General features: G+C 45.3%; 1 protein-coding gene and 1 pseudogene across 1 annotated transcript in view; one reads left to right on the top strand and one right to left on the bottom strand.

Moving 5' to 3' along the window:
* NEBL (nebulette) overlaps nucleotides 1–13154 on the top strand; it is a 451165-nt gene that overhangs the window by 182560 nt on the left and 255451 nt on the right. The gene's annotated exons all lie outside the window — the stretch shown is intronic.
* On the bottom strand, nucleotides 5539–8755 carry LOC142450594 (sentrin-specific protease 8-like; annotated as a pseudogene).

Below are 13154 nucleotides of genomic sequence, written 5' to 3'. Positions count from 1 at the left end.
CCAACTCCCTTCAAAGTGACCCACTGCTAATTGTGAAACTGCCAATCCTGTGTCTGGTTTGCTGCGAGTTGCCCTCAGCATAACCAGGGAAGGCCCTTACTCCAAGGGGGTTTCTGGGGCAGTGGGACAGGGTCTGAACAAGTCCAGGTAAAACTGTAACTGTCACAAGACCTGCCGAGACATCTGCGTGCCATTTCATTATGTTTGCAGATATTTTCAGAGCCAGGCAGTAGGGGCTGAGAGGCCCGAATACCTTTGTGGAAGCAGATACACAACAGAACCTCAGAATATTCTGTTCCATCCTTCTGGCTGTGGACCCCTTTCCTAAGTGCATATGAGTGGCTGGCCCTCCCCCCATTTCTGAGTCTTTTTTTGAAAAAAAAAAATCATTTTATTGGGGGCTCGTACAACTCTTATCACAATCCATACATCCTTACATCGTGTCCAGCACATTTGTTTCCTTCATTGTTCTCAAAACATTTGCTTTCTACTTGAGCCCTTGGTTCTCAGCTCATTTCTGAGTCTCAGGGGTCTCTTTGCCCTTCCTTGGGCCCACTTAGCAGTTCTTAACCTCTCTGACCGACTCCAGGATTCTAAAATGAAGACCCTGTCTCTTTTGGATAGTTTTTTTTTTGGTGGGGGGCGGGCATCTCTTTTATCCTTGCCTCTTAATTTGCTGGGGTTTTTTTCAGCCCAGTTTTGGCAGCTCCACAAAGCCCATCTTTTGATGTCCTGACATCAAAAGGTGTTCTGGTCCCGGGGCCGTGCTTCTTCTTTCCCACAGTACGTGCTTTGTCACATCCCGTGACGTACTGCATGTCCGGTGACGTACTGTCACGTCCCGTGACGTGTCACGTACTGTAGACGCGCACAGGGAGAAGCTGCCGCATGCTTCTGGTCAAGATGGTTGAGGTGATGAGAACGCTGAGAGATTGGGCTTCACGTCTAGAAGAGGATGCATGTGAATCTGAATGTGAATCGGGACCTCAAAAGGGGAAATGTGAATTCACCGGAGGGGGGCGCATTCTTTCAGCAAGCACAGCGTACTGGGCAGATGACAACTCACACCTTTTCAATTTCCCTCACCGTCACCAGTTCCAATAGTCAGGTCCCCACCCCCCCCCCATTTTCCTTGTGGATAACCTGAGTCTCCGTGGGAGACTCAGAAAAATAGCCCAGCTATTTTGATTTGCTGCGTCCAGCATGCGTGTTAGAGCCTTTAATCACAGAGGTTTGGTGTTCTGCTCTTTGCCTCCTTCAGTGACCCCATGGTCTTCACATCGGAGTCCCAGCAAAGTTGGTTCTTTGGATGGCCTTCTGGCCCATCTTGTCTCCCTGGCCACGATTCTTACAACTCATCGTGGAGGGTTACTATAAAGTGGGCTGGAATTGGGTACTTGATCCGTGAGCCAGGGATTCGGAGGGATGAGAAGACTTCACCTATTTTTGCAGAAAACATGAAATCAAAAGACAATGGCATTTCCCCCACAAACTTTGTGAAAATTTCTCCTGCGGTCTTGTCAGTGTGTGACTCCAGGGTCCTGACTGGAACATCTGTGATGGGGATCATGTTTTGCAAATAATAGATCATTGTGATGTTCATTTCTCTCCCAAAAGTCTTGTTAGGGCACGGCCATCTTACACTTATGATCCTAGGAGAAAGAGTGATTGTCATGGTGGGAAGGAGGGAGGCTGGTTCCACATGGAGGGCAATGCCTTGGCTCTGCTTCTTAGTTGGTGGCGGAAAGAAGACAGAAGAATCAAGGGCTGCAACATGACCCCCCGGTCTCTGTTGGTTGATGTGCGGAGAGGGAAGATGGGGGAGGCAGCTTAGATCGGTGGAATGAAAAGCCCTAAGCAGAGATGCTTACCCTCCCTTATGGGGCTGGCTAAACATATTGAATACCAAGGTCTGCCAGAAGAACAAACAAATCCATCTTGGAAGAGGTACAGCCACAAAGCTCCCTGGAAGCCAGGGTGGCAAGACTTTCTGTCCCTCCTGTGGATGTATTTACAGGCAGGACCAGTCCTTGGAAAAGGACCTCATGCTTAGTAAAAACAGAGGGTCAGTGAGCAAGAGGCAGACCCTAAAGAAGATGGATTGCCACAGTGGCTACAAGAATGGCCTCAAACACAGCAACTAATGTAACATCGTCGTGCATAAGGTTGCTATGCTTAGAACCATCTCAGTGGTACTTAACAACCACACGCCCTGTCAAGTATCGTAGGGCATTTTAGGTAAATCACTAACCTGTCGTAGTTCCTTTGATTTTTATTTGGTGAAGGAATGCACTGACCAACTATCAGGAGATCTGAGTTCTTAACCTGCCTCTGCCGTAAACCATGACTTTGGGCCCCCTGACCTTTTCCAGGGCATAAAATCATAGGCTTCCTAGATGAGTCCTCATATTGCTTCTAGTTGCTTGAGTTTACTACAAACTAGTTCCATACTGTAAATTATATCTGAACGTGGGGCACTGAATAACGAAGATCAAAGAAGAATCCATGCATTTGAAATACGGTGCTGGCGAAGAATATCGAAAGCACCACAGAGTGCCCAAAGAACGGACAAATGTGTCTGGAAAGAAGTCTGGCCAGAGTGCTTCCTAGAGGCAAGTTTGGCGAGACTTTGTCTCATGTCCTTTGGACATGTGGTTAGGAGAGGTCCGTATCTGGAGAAGGACATCGTGCTTGGTAGAGCAGTGGGATGGCGAGACATAGGAAGGCCCTCAACAAGATAGACCGACCCAGCAACGGTCTCCGACATGGGAACAGCTTGAAGGATGGCACAGGACTGGGTGGTGTGTCCCTCTGTTGTACATCGGGTCCCAGGAGTTGGAACCCATTGATGTGACTATGAGTTGGCACCCACAACCTCTGACGTTGGCAATCCAACACTTTGAAGAACAAAGAGCACTACATGTCAAAGCGATAACAACACCATCTCTCCTTTCATTTGGACAGTCCCTTAAAAAATGAATCCCCCGGACTAGTCTCAGATATGGACAGGAAGTGGTCGCCAAGACCAGGGGACCCCATAGGTCGGAGAAAGTTGAAGAAGTGTTGAATATTATATTAGACATGTTTGAAAACAACGCAGGGCTCCAGTCAAGATATCCGTTTATTGATGACTAGTTTCGTTATTCTGGGTTTGAGAGACAGGGCTTTTATCCGCGCAGGTCCCTTGTCTCTGCATACTGAGCTTTCCAGAGGAACCCTGCGAAGAGAGCACTTAATTTTTTTAATGCAGTGTGTCCAGTGCAAATGTGCAATTTAACCCAGCTGGTGAGCTTTAGAATAACTTATTTTCGACTCATTTTATACGGCTTTCTAAACCACGAAGGGAACATTTTTCCTCCCGGCTTTTTTGTATAGAGGTAACGAGAATAACTCAATTAGTGTACCTAGATTAGTGACCGATTATATGGTAGCCTTTTAACTTTAAGAATCCACCTCTTGACAACATTCCCCAGTACTCCTTCCCCCACCTCCCCCGCCTTTGGCATCCCACGGCCTAGAGTTGATTTAATGGACTTGGGCCCTCGCTCAAGGCTGCAACATGGGGCTGCTCCGTCCAGCATTCCTCTGAGTCCCCACACAGCAATTCCATCTCACACAGTAAAGTAATAGGTGCATGAGGACACTGTATATTTCTTCTCTAAAAATGTGTTTCTTTGGATGGAGGACACTGCTCTGTACTCCCTGCTTAGCAGTGGGGTCATGCAAAACCACAGATGTGCAGTAAATATTGGATTCAAGAGAACCCTCGTGGGAGTTTGTGCACCATGAAAGCACAAGCCACACTCACTGCCATCGAGTCGATTCTGACTGACGGCCCTAGAAGACAGGCTAGAACGGCCCTGGTGGGTGTCTGAGACGAACTCGTTACAGGAGTCGAGAGCCTCACCTTTCTCCCACAGACTGGCTGGTGGGTTTAAACTGTCGACCTTGAGGGAAGCAGCCCCGCAGGTAACCCACTCTGCCACCAGGGCTCTGCTGCAGGTCGCAGTAGCCTCCTTAGTACTTTGGGTGGCTCACTCTCATCCGGTGCCCGTGCTTTCTCTTTCTGGAAATCGCCTGGTCTAATTATCATTTTACTTGCTAGTAGCTACTTATAGTTTCTACTGACCTCAGAAGAATCTCCCGATTGGAACTCTTACAGGGATCTGCAAAGGATGAAAACGCCACCAAGAAATTCTATGCAGGCCTTATTGGTTTGACTCTTTTAAAAACTTCTATTATTAAAAAACCCAAAACAAAACAATGATGGTATTGTTTTTTGAAATGAGAGCTATACTCTAAAATATTTTGAGGATACTATTTGAAATTTTCTTCCCTTCCTTCGTCTCGCTTTTGGTTATTTTTGGTGACATCATGGGAGGAAATGACAGTGAATCAGACACGGAGGGGACAAAACTACAATCCTAACTGGTAGGGAAGAGCGGTCTCCTTGGCTGGGTTTATATTTCCATGCAATTGCTGAATGGCAAGGAAGAACTCTATAATAGTCCCAACAAGCTTCTTCAGCTACAGAATTACCTACTCAAAGCACACCAAAACACACCACCTGTTAAAGTTGTTACTGTAAGAAAAGGGAGTGGAAAATAGTGGAGTCAAGAATCCTGTCTTGGTTTAATTTAAACAATCTGGTGTGGATGACAACTTTCTTCTAGTGTAATCGCAATGATTATTAAAGATTAAAATGAAAACGAAATCTTTTCTTTTAATGAAATAAGAGGTAATCTTGGGCAGTCATCAGCTATGAATTTTACTATCACAAAGCTTTGGGGATGAGGAGGGAGTGGGTGCATGGCTAACAAACAAAGCAAACAAAAGTTGTTACCAATCCAGAGTAGCAAGTCCCAGCCTAAACTACAGGCCCGCCGCAGCCATTTACTTCAATGATGTTACTCAAGATCCCTCCTTTCCTAAAGCGTTCCAGGATTTAGATGGAGGGGAACAAGGACTAACATCATGTTTATCAAATGTTTGCAAAGGAGAAGCTCTCACAGATCTGAGCAGCTGACCCGGGGAGTACGTAAGCCTTCCTTTGTGTCCAGCCCCTTGATCTCTTCCAATACATAGTGCGTATGACAGGTTTTTGGCTTTCCTAGTTTTCTCCTTGTCCCCAAGTTGTCACTTCCTTTTCACTAAGGTTTGCCCATCTCAATTTTGCATGTTTTGTGATCTGCTTTTCTTTGGAACAGGCCAATACGGACAGAGGATACCAAAAGGGAATGACTTATCAACAAGAAAAGTCTTAACTTGAAAACCATTTGTAATAATTCTTGTGCTTCAAGGCTTTTATTTAAGGTTAGAACTTCAAGCCACTGCCACAGAAGATACTGCTCTCCAGTGAGGATGGGGGTGAAGCTTTCAGGAGGACAACGCAGAAGATGAAATTTGGGGGGGAAACAGTAAGAATGCTGAAGCTTTCCTTTATCAGACATCTTCCTTTAGGTCCTGAAACTGCAGTCAACCCAAAAATGGGGAGTGGCAGAAAGAGCCACTTTAAAAGCTACACGTACACCTCTGCAGTTAATTTTCTGCAAGCCTGGGGACGAGTTCTTTCCATTTTCCTCTCTTCTTGGTGCCGTAGGCAGGACTGAGCTGCAGAAGCGCGTCTGGCTGCTGCCTGAAGAAGTTCTGACACAAGGCCTCCGTGTTACATATCACATACCTCCCACAGGCATAGCTGTTCTGTTGAGCAGGGGCTTTCTCCTAGGCCAGTCTGTCTCCTTGTCTGCCGAAGAAAGCCTCTAGTTTCTCAGCTGCCTGCTTTGCATGGACCGAGTTGCTTCTGCTACGGGAGTCGTAATGAGAAAAGCCATTTTCATCCTGGAGAGAAACCAACAAACTCTAGTGAGTTCCCCCGCCTGCCCGACTGGAGTCATCATTGATGGCTAAAAACACAACTTTCTTGTGGGGGAGGTCCAGGGGTTCGAGGAACAGCGCGATCTCGGCTGGGGTGCTAGTGCACTTGATGAACTGGGTGACTTCGGGCCTGATGAGGCAGACTTGGTCAGAGCAGTCACAAAGCTGACTGCTGACAAAGCACTTAAAGGCAAACCCGATGATCCGCTCATTGAGCCAGCTCGGAGGATCCAGCAGGGAGATGTCTGACTGCCACAGTAAGCTGTCCATGTAACTCAAGACCTCGGGGTCCGTCCTCTCCTGGCCAGAGTTGCTCCAAAATTCCAGAAACTGCCTCGGGTCTTATCACCCCAATCAGCTTTCTAAAGTAACTCTAAAGGATGTTTCTGGTGCTGGACAGAGAGCACATTGTTGATAAAATTTTCTCAGAATTAGGTAATCTTTAGGACTCTGAAACTTTTTATTCTAGAATATTTTATTCTCCCTATCACTTAAAATTTATATATATACATATAGACAACACATGTACATAGACCTATATATGAATGTACATAATAGACATCTATACATATATATGAGGGGATATCAAGGTCGATAGAAGATGGAATTAAAAGATCATGGAATTTCCCCACAATTTGAAAAGTCCCCTGGTACAGATCAAGGAGCCCTGGTAGCCTAGGGGCTCAGATCTAGGGAAAAAATAATAAAAGATGACTTAGGTAATGTTCAGAAAGCACTTTTCCAGAAAACCTGGAAGATGGAAAGTACAGAGTACCTATTCTTTTTTGTTACCCGTGACGAGGTATGATTCAATTTACTGCTGGATACGGAAGCAGCGGTACTTTTGTGATCGAAGTTATTCGATCGGGTGAATGAGCTTTGCACTTCCTGTATCGTTTGGTTATTGCGTGTGTTTTAAGAAATAGAAAGATGCCCTTGAAGTAGTCTTATTCCTGGAAGTGAACAAAGAAAATCGTTTTCTAAATATCACCTATGCCAGAGGGCAGTCCACCCATCAATCACATCACGGGCCCTTGCTCTATAGCTGCCATTTACTGATTCAAACATTTTCATGTCCAATTTCAACTTTGCCTGTTGTTTTAAATTTCTAAGCCAGAGGAGAGTGAGCCTATTAACATAATGTCACAAATGCTAAGCAGCTGTGAGAATTTTATAAGCGGTTCTTCACAAAGTCTGTAGAAACTAGAAGTAGAAGGTGATGGGATTTTTTCCACAGGTTTTTCGAAACCTCCACGTATTGTACTATTTCTTGGCGGAGGTGATGATGTCACCGAATGGAGTAGCAAAGTAGAAGGAAGCGTGCTGAAAATCAGGAGTGTCCTCAGACTTTTTATCCAGAGGTAGACAGCATTCTATTTAATTATTTTGGCATGAATTCCAAATCAAGGAAAACTTGGCATTTTTGTGTTTTTCTTTCTTCAGCATCTAGGATCTTAATTTTAAAAATTTATTATTATTTGCTGTGCTGTTGAGCACACACAGCAGCTCGTAACCCACTCACCAGTTTCTGCTGGCACCATTCAGTGACACTGTAACACTTGTATTTTGAAAACCACGTAGCATGTTGTGTTAGGCAGGGTTCTCTAGAGAAAAAAACCCAGGACACTTGTGATTATTTACATAATATTTATTTATTTATATAGCATGAAGGACTATATTAGCTAATTAGTCCACACAGAAGTACAGAGGGCTCAGTTCAGTTCATTTCTGTGGAACGGTTCATATCCTGGAAGTCCTTCAACTCACCAGGGCTTCCGGGTCCAAGGTCAAGGAAGCAGACAGCTGAGTCTTCCCACGGGCAATGCAGGCAGTGTGCCCACAGGCAGCAAACAGTAGGACGGGTCACCAGCAGGCATGCTCTGTAAAATGGACAACAAGTGTCCTTGGTGATTTCATGAACTTGGATCAAAGCCAAAGCATTCCAATCTTCATGTCGTCCAGCAGACTCGAGAGGAAGCCTCCTTCCCCTTTCTGTGTCCTACACCCTTGGGCCACTTGATGAAAGTCACCGAGCCTCTCCTCTCCTCTGAAGAAGGGAAAAGGATGTCAACCCTGGAATTAAATTAGAGACAGTTTATGGAGCAGTGAAGCACACCCCATTCGCCACCCCTGGGGAGCCCCAACTTTGCGGTGAGGGGCCAGGCCATCCTCAGGAGGAACCAGAGAAAGACTGTCTGTACATGGAGGTTGACCAGAGACTAGCGGTGTCGCCGGAGAAAGACGGTGAATCCCATGCACTTGAAGCACAATTTGATTTTATCCTGTGTGAAAGAGTACCTGTTTTGGAATTGTGAAATTTGACGCCCCTCAGTTTAAAGCAGAGGGCCCCTGGCGGGGCAGCTGGAAGGTCAGTGGTTTGCACCCACCGGCCGCTCTGTGGTGGAAAGATGAGGTAGCCTTCTCCGGGACGGATTTATCGTGTTGGAAACCCTCTTAGACACTTCTCCTCTGTCTTGGAGGTCATTATGTGTCGGAGTCAACTGGATTCCGTTGCTTGTAAGCAATCTGTCAACAACCATGCAAACTTAAGAAACACACGCTCGTGGGTTCAGCAGTTTCACTCCGGGGAATCTTTTCCATGGATACAGACTCGTGAGCATGTAAGGACGGTGGTCCATGGGTCTTTATTACCACATTTCCTGTAACAAAAGCAGAAACCAAAACACCAACACAAAACTGGAAACAGAATGAAAGTTCATCGACAGGGCAATTGTGGGACAAATGATGAGGAAGCACAGCATAGAATATTCCATGATCGTGAAAAGGAATGAGAGGGAGGTCCACCAGGTGCCTCGGAGGCATGCCTGTGAGGTATCGTCAAAGGGGCATACCTGATAAAAGCCTTCCGGTAGGTAGGCATGCCCCCTCTTGCATGATGACGTTAGCGCTCTTATATGCAGTCATCTGCATGAGTGGGTATATGTCACAAGAGATCAAAAAAAGACATGCTTTCTTAATTATATATATATAATTTTAGTTATAGATAAATCATTTTATTGGGGGCTCTTACACCTCTTATAACAAGCCATATATCAAATGTAGCAAGCATATTGGTACATATGTTACCAATCATCATTTTCAAATGTTTTTTTAAATCATTTTATTGATTTAAACTCTTATCACAATCCATATATACATCCATTGGATCAAGCACATTTGTACATATGTTACCCTCATCATTTTCAAAACATTTGCTTTCTACTTGAGCCTTTGGTATCAGCTCCTCATTTTCCCCCTCCCTCTCCGACTCCCCCATGAATCCTTGATAATTTATAAATTATTATTATTTTGTCATATCTTACACCATCTGACATCTCCCTCTACCCACTTCTCCACTGTCTGTCCTCCAGGGAGGAGGTTATATGTAGGTTCTTGTTATCTGTTCCCCCTTTCTCCCTCACCTTCCTTCCACCCTCCCGGCATTGCCACTCTCACCACTGGTCCCGAGGGGTTCATCTGTCTTGGATTCCCTGTGTTTACAGTTCCTATCTGTACCAGTATATATCCTCCGGTCCAGCTGGATTTGTAAGGTAGAATTGGGATCATGATAATGGGGGGAAAGAAGCATTCAAGAACTAGAGGAAAATTGTATGTTTCATCATTGCTGCACTGTACCCTGACTTACTCATCTCCTCCCCGAAGCCCTTCTGCAAGGGGTTGTCCAATTTCCCACAGTTGGACCCTGGGTCCCTACTCCACACTCCTCATTCACAATGCTATGAAAAAAAATTTTTTGTCTTTGATGCCTGATACTTGATCCCTTCGGCACTTTGTGATCTCACAGGCTGGTGTGCTTCTTCCATGTGGCTTTGTTGTTTCTCAGTTAGACAGACCCTTGTTTATCTTCCAGCCTATAGTACCCCAGATTCTATATCTTTTGACGGCTGGGCATCATCAGCTTTCTTCACCACATTTGCTTATGTACCCGCTTTGTCTTCAGCGATTGTGTCAGGGTAGGCTGGTGTGCTTCTTCCATGTGAGCTTTGTTGTTTCTGAGCTAGATGGCCCCCTGTTTATCTTCAAGCCTTTAAGACCCCAGACGCTATATCTTTTGATAGCCAGGCACCATCAGTGTTCTTCACCACATTTACTTATGCACCCATTGTCTGCAGCGATCATGCGAGGAAGGGGAACATCACAGACTGCCGAATTGTAAGAACAAAGTGTTCTTGTGTTGAGGGAGTACTTGAGTGGAGGCCTACTGTCCATCTGTTTCCTTAATATTAAACCTATAATTTTTCACCCTTTCTTCTTTCACTAGGGCTTTGCAGGCCTGCCTGGCAGATGCTGGCTCTCCTTGCTGCCTGGTTGGATGAGTTCCCTGTGACTTACTGGTGTACGAAGGCCATTTGGCTTTTTAGTCAATGTTGATGGATACCTGTTTTTTTGTTTGTTTGTTTGTTTTATATAGGGCTTTGAGTAAATGCATTCTGGTTCTTCCCCTTGTTGAAAATTTCCACCCATACATATACTGAATCGGAATTCATTCTTTTAACAACGAACTGGTTTGAAGCCCTGGCTTTATCACAGCCACGGCTTTGTGCCGGGGAGGACCCAAAGATTTGAGCTGTTGTGGGTTGTGTGTTTTCAGACAGGTCACGAACTGTCTGCAATTACATTTGTGCATCCTTCTCCCAACCTGTTACGTATGTATCCGTTTACTAGCTTGTGGAATCCCTGGGTCCCACAGACGGTTAACACACTCACGGAAAGCTTGGAGGTTGGCATCCATCCAGAGGCGCACCTTGGAGGAAAGGCTTGGTATCGACTTCTAAAAAACGCAGCCATCAAAATCCCCGTGGAGCGGTGGTTCTTCTTTGACCCACATGGCATGTCTGCCAGTCGGAATTGGCGCCATGACACCTGGTACTGGTTACTGGGTTGTGGGGTATGAGATGGAGAGTATAAGGTACTCTTCTCAGGCCAAAAGCCACTTAAGAATTTGGAATGAGGCCTTGATTGTCTTTCTTGTGCCTCCGTTCAGTGGCCCATTCCCTGGATGCTACCATTTTTCTTCAGAGATGCCCAAAGGTCTTGAAAGAATGTACTGAAAAAATTTTCGAAGGAAGAACAGGGGGAAGGTACTTCTTGCAGATCAATGTGTCTCAAAATGGTGTCTCCCAGTCACCTAGTGAGCAGGCTGGAAACATTCATGGGGGTGCCAGAGACCCACCAAGATAGAGGCCCTGGCACCTGACGTGCCTCAGGTAACTTCGTTTCACGTCAATATTTGGAAATCAGTTCCAGCAAATTTTGGGTCAAATAATGATCCTTCCCCACCCCCTGCAGCCTCACCACCCCCAGAACTTTACCAAGACTTTCTAAATCTTTGACCGCACTTCCCTCAGAGGTTGTGGAAGATATTTTGCCACGCGGAAATTGATCGACACTCACTGGTGTCTGTGAGCACTGTGACAGGCGGAGTCGGCTGTGGCCCTGTGAGCTTGAAAGCGTGTATGCGATTGCTTCAAGTTCATTCCAAGTGCAGTGAGTTTAGAGAAGAAACACTTTTAAATTCTAAGACCTTTAGGTATTTGGCTCAGCTGATTCTCTTCCTGTTTACAATAGTGAGAGAGTGTGGCGGTTGCACCTTGTCCTTCATCGATGCCATCTGCATGTAGAGGAGCGTGATGAAGAGGAAGCTCTGTTTGCTGCCAAGGATGTACCAGCCTTTTTCTAAATATAATAATTCAAGTTAGGTCAGATCAAGACTAGATGAGGGGGAAAAAAGTCGGCTGCTAAAATTCTAGTGTTTGAAACACAGCAGAGCCAGGAAGAACCTGTATGAAATATACATATTGCAGAAAGTTCAAGGTTGCCATGGATATTCTTGTTTTGAAATAACTACATTTTTATGCAAAAGTATGAGTCTTTACTGTTTGTTTGCCAACCATTCTCCTCCTTTACAAGCTAATTTCGTAAGTGGGCTATACTATTTTTTTAAAGCGGTATGTTAAAAAAAAAGAAGGTGTATCAGTGATTCTGAAAAAACAAAACAAAACCCAAACAAACAAACAAGAAAACCTGAGTTGGAGAGGGTGAGGGCATGCTTGGCCAACAAATGTAGAAGGTGTCTATGCTTTCAGTGAAAATATGTTATGGAGTAAAACAAGAATCTGCGTACCTGATGCAAATTCTCTTGGAATCCTTGGCTCTTCACAGCACTTTTGCTGTGTTAATATGTATACACAGCCCAGACTAGAACTTCAAGTGTGTTCAGGCATTTAAGATTCTCCTCCTTTCAGCACCTCCTCTAAAATTTCAGAACAAGGGCAGCAAAGGCTTGTTCATACAAGAAGCCGAATCCCGTGATGACTTCTCTACATTCTTCTTGTGCTTGTAGCTGTATGGACAGTAATCTCAGTAATTTTGATTTGTAAAGCTCTTTTAGCGACAGAGCACACGTGTATATAATCCAAATCAATGCAGGAAATCCATGGCAGGATCCTTCGATCGATATCATTGATTGAGTCGAGTTCAGAGTTATGTATTTGTCACCACCAGGGACACAGAGGGGAACTAGTGGTTTCTGCCTTTAAGCAACTTCACAAAGAGTTCAAATGTGCATGTTACAAAGTGGTTCCTGGACAAAAGGCCCTTTCCATCAGCGCTCGGGAAACCAGCATCAAAGGAGTGATTGTGGGAGAGGTGAGGAATTGAAAAGCAGGGACGGGGATTGGCGGAGAGGTCTTTGAACAGGAGTAAGGCATGAAAAGGGAGTGTGATCCACAAAGCTGTTTGCAACCAAAAGACCTCAACGGGGTGGGTGGTCCGCCCAGCAACCCCTGTGGCCACAGCAGGAGCAGGAGAGAGGCTGGGGGTGGAGGTGGGGGGCAGTGGATGATGTCCTGAATAGGGGTGTTAGAAGCCGGTTGAAGAAGCCCTGGCCTAGGGATCTTAGGAAATTCAAGTAGACAGGTAGGAGGAAGTCAGGAAGCTGGTTCAAGTTGGTGAGTACGTATCGAGAGAAGCCAAACGTTACCAGAATTAGCTTCTGGTCTTTTACCAAGAGAAAGAGTTAACTCTGCTCAGACAGAAAAGGCTGGAGAAGATTGCGAAAGCCTCCTGAGGGCGTCCTGCAACCATCGAAAACAGTGGTTCTCCGCCTTCCTCACTCTGCGACCCTTACATGCAGTTCCTCATGCGTGGTGACCCCCCAACCATAAAATTATTTTTGTTGCTACTTCACTGTCATGTTGCTACTGTGATGAATCGTCATGGCAGGATGTATTTTCATTGTGACAAATTGAACATCATGA

Source organism: Tenrec ecaudatus, chromosome 6 (assembly GCF_050624435.1).
Source record: "Tenrec ecaudatus isolate mTenEca1 chromosome 6, mTenEca1.hap1, whole genome shotgun sequence".
Lineage (NCBI taxonomy): Eukaryota > Metazoa > Chordata > Mammalia > Afrosoricida > Tenrecidae > Tenrec > Tenrec ecaudatus.
The sequence above is the reverse complement of the archived record's forward strand: the minus strand, read 5'-3'. Positions and strand labels throughout refer to the sequence as shown.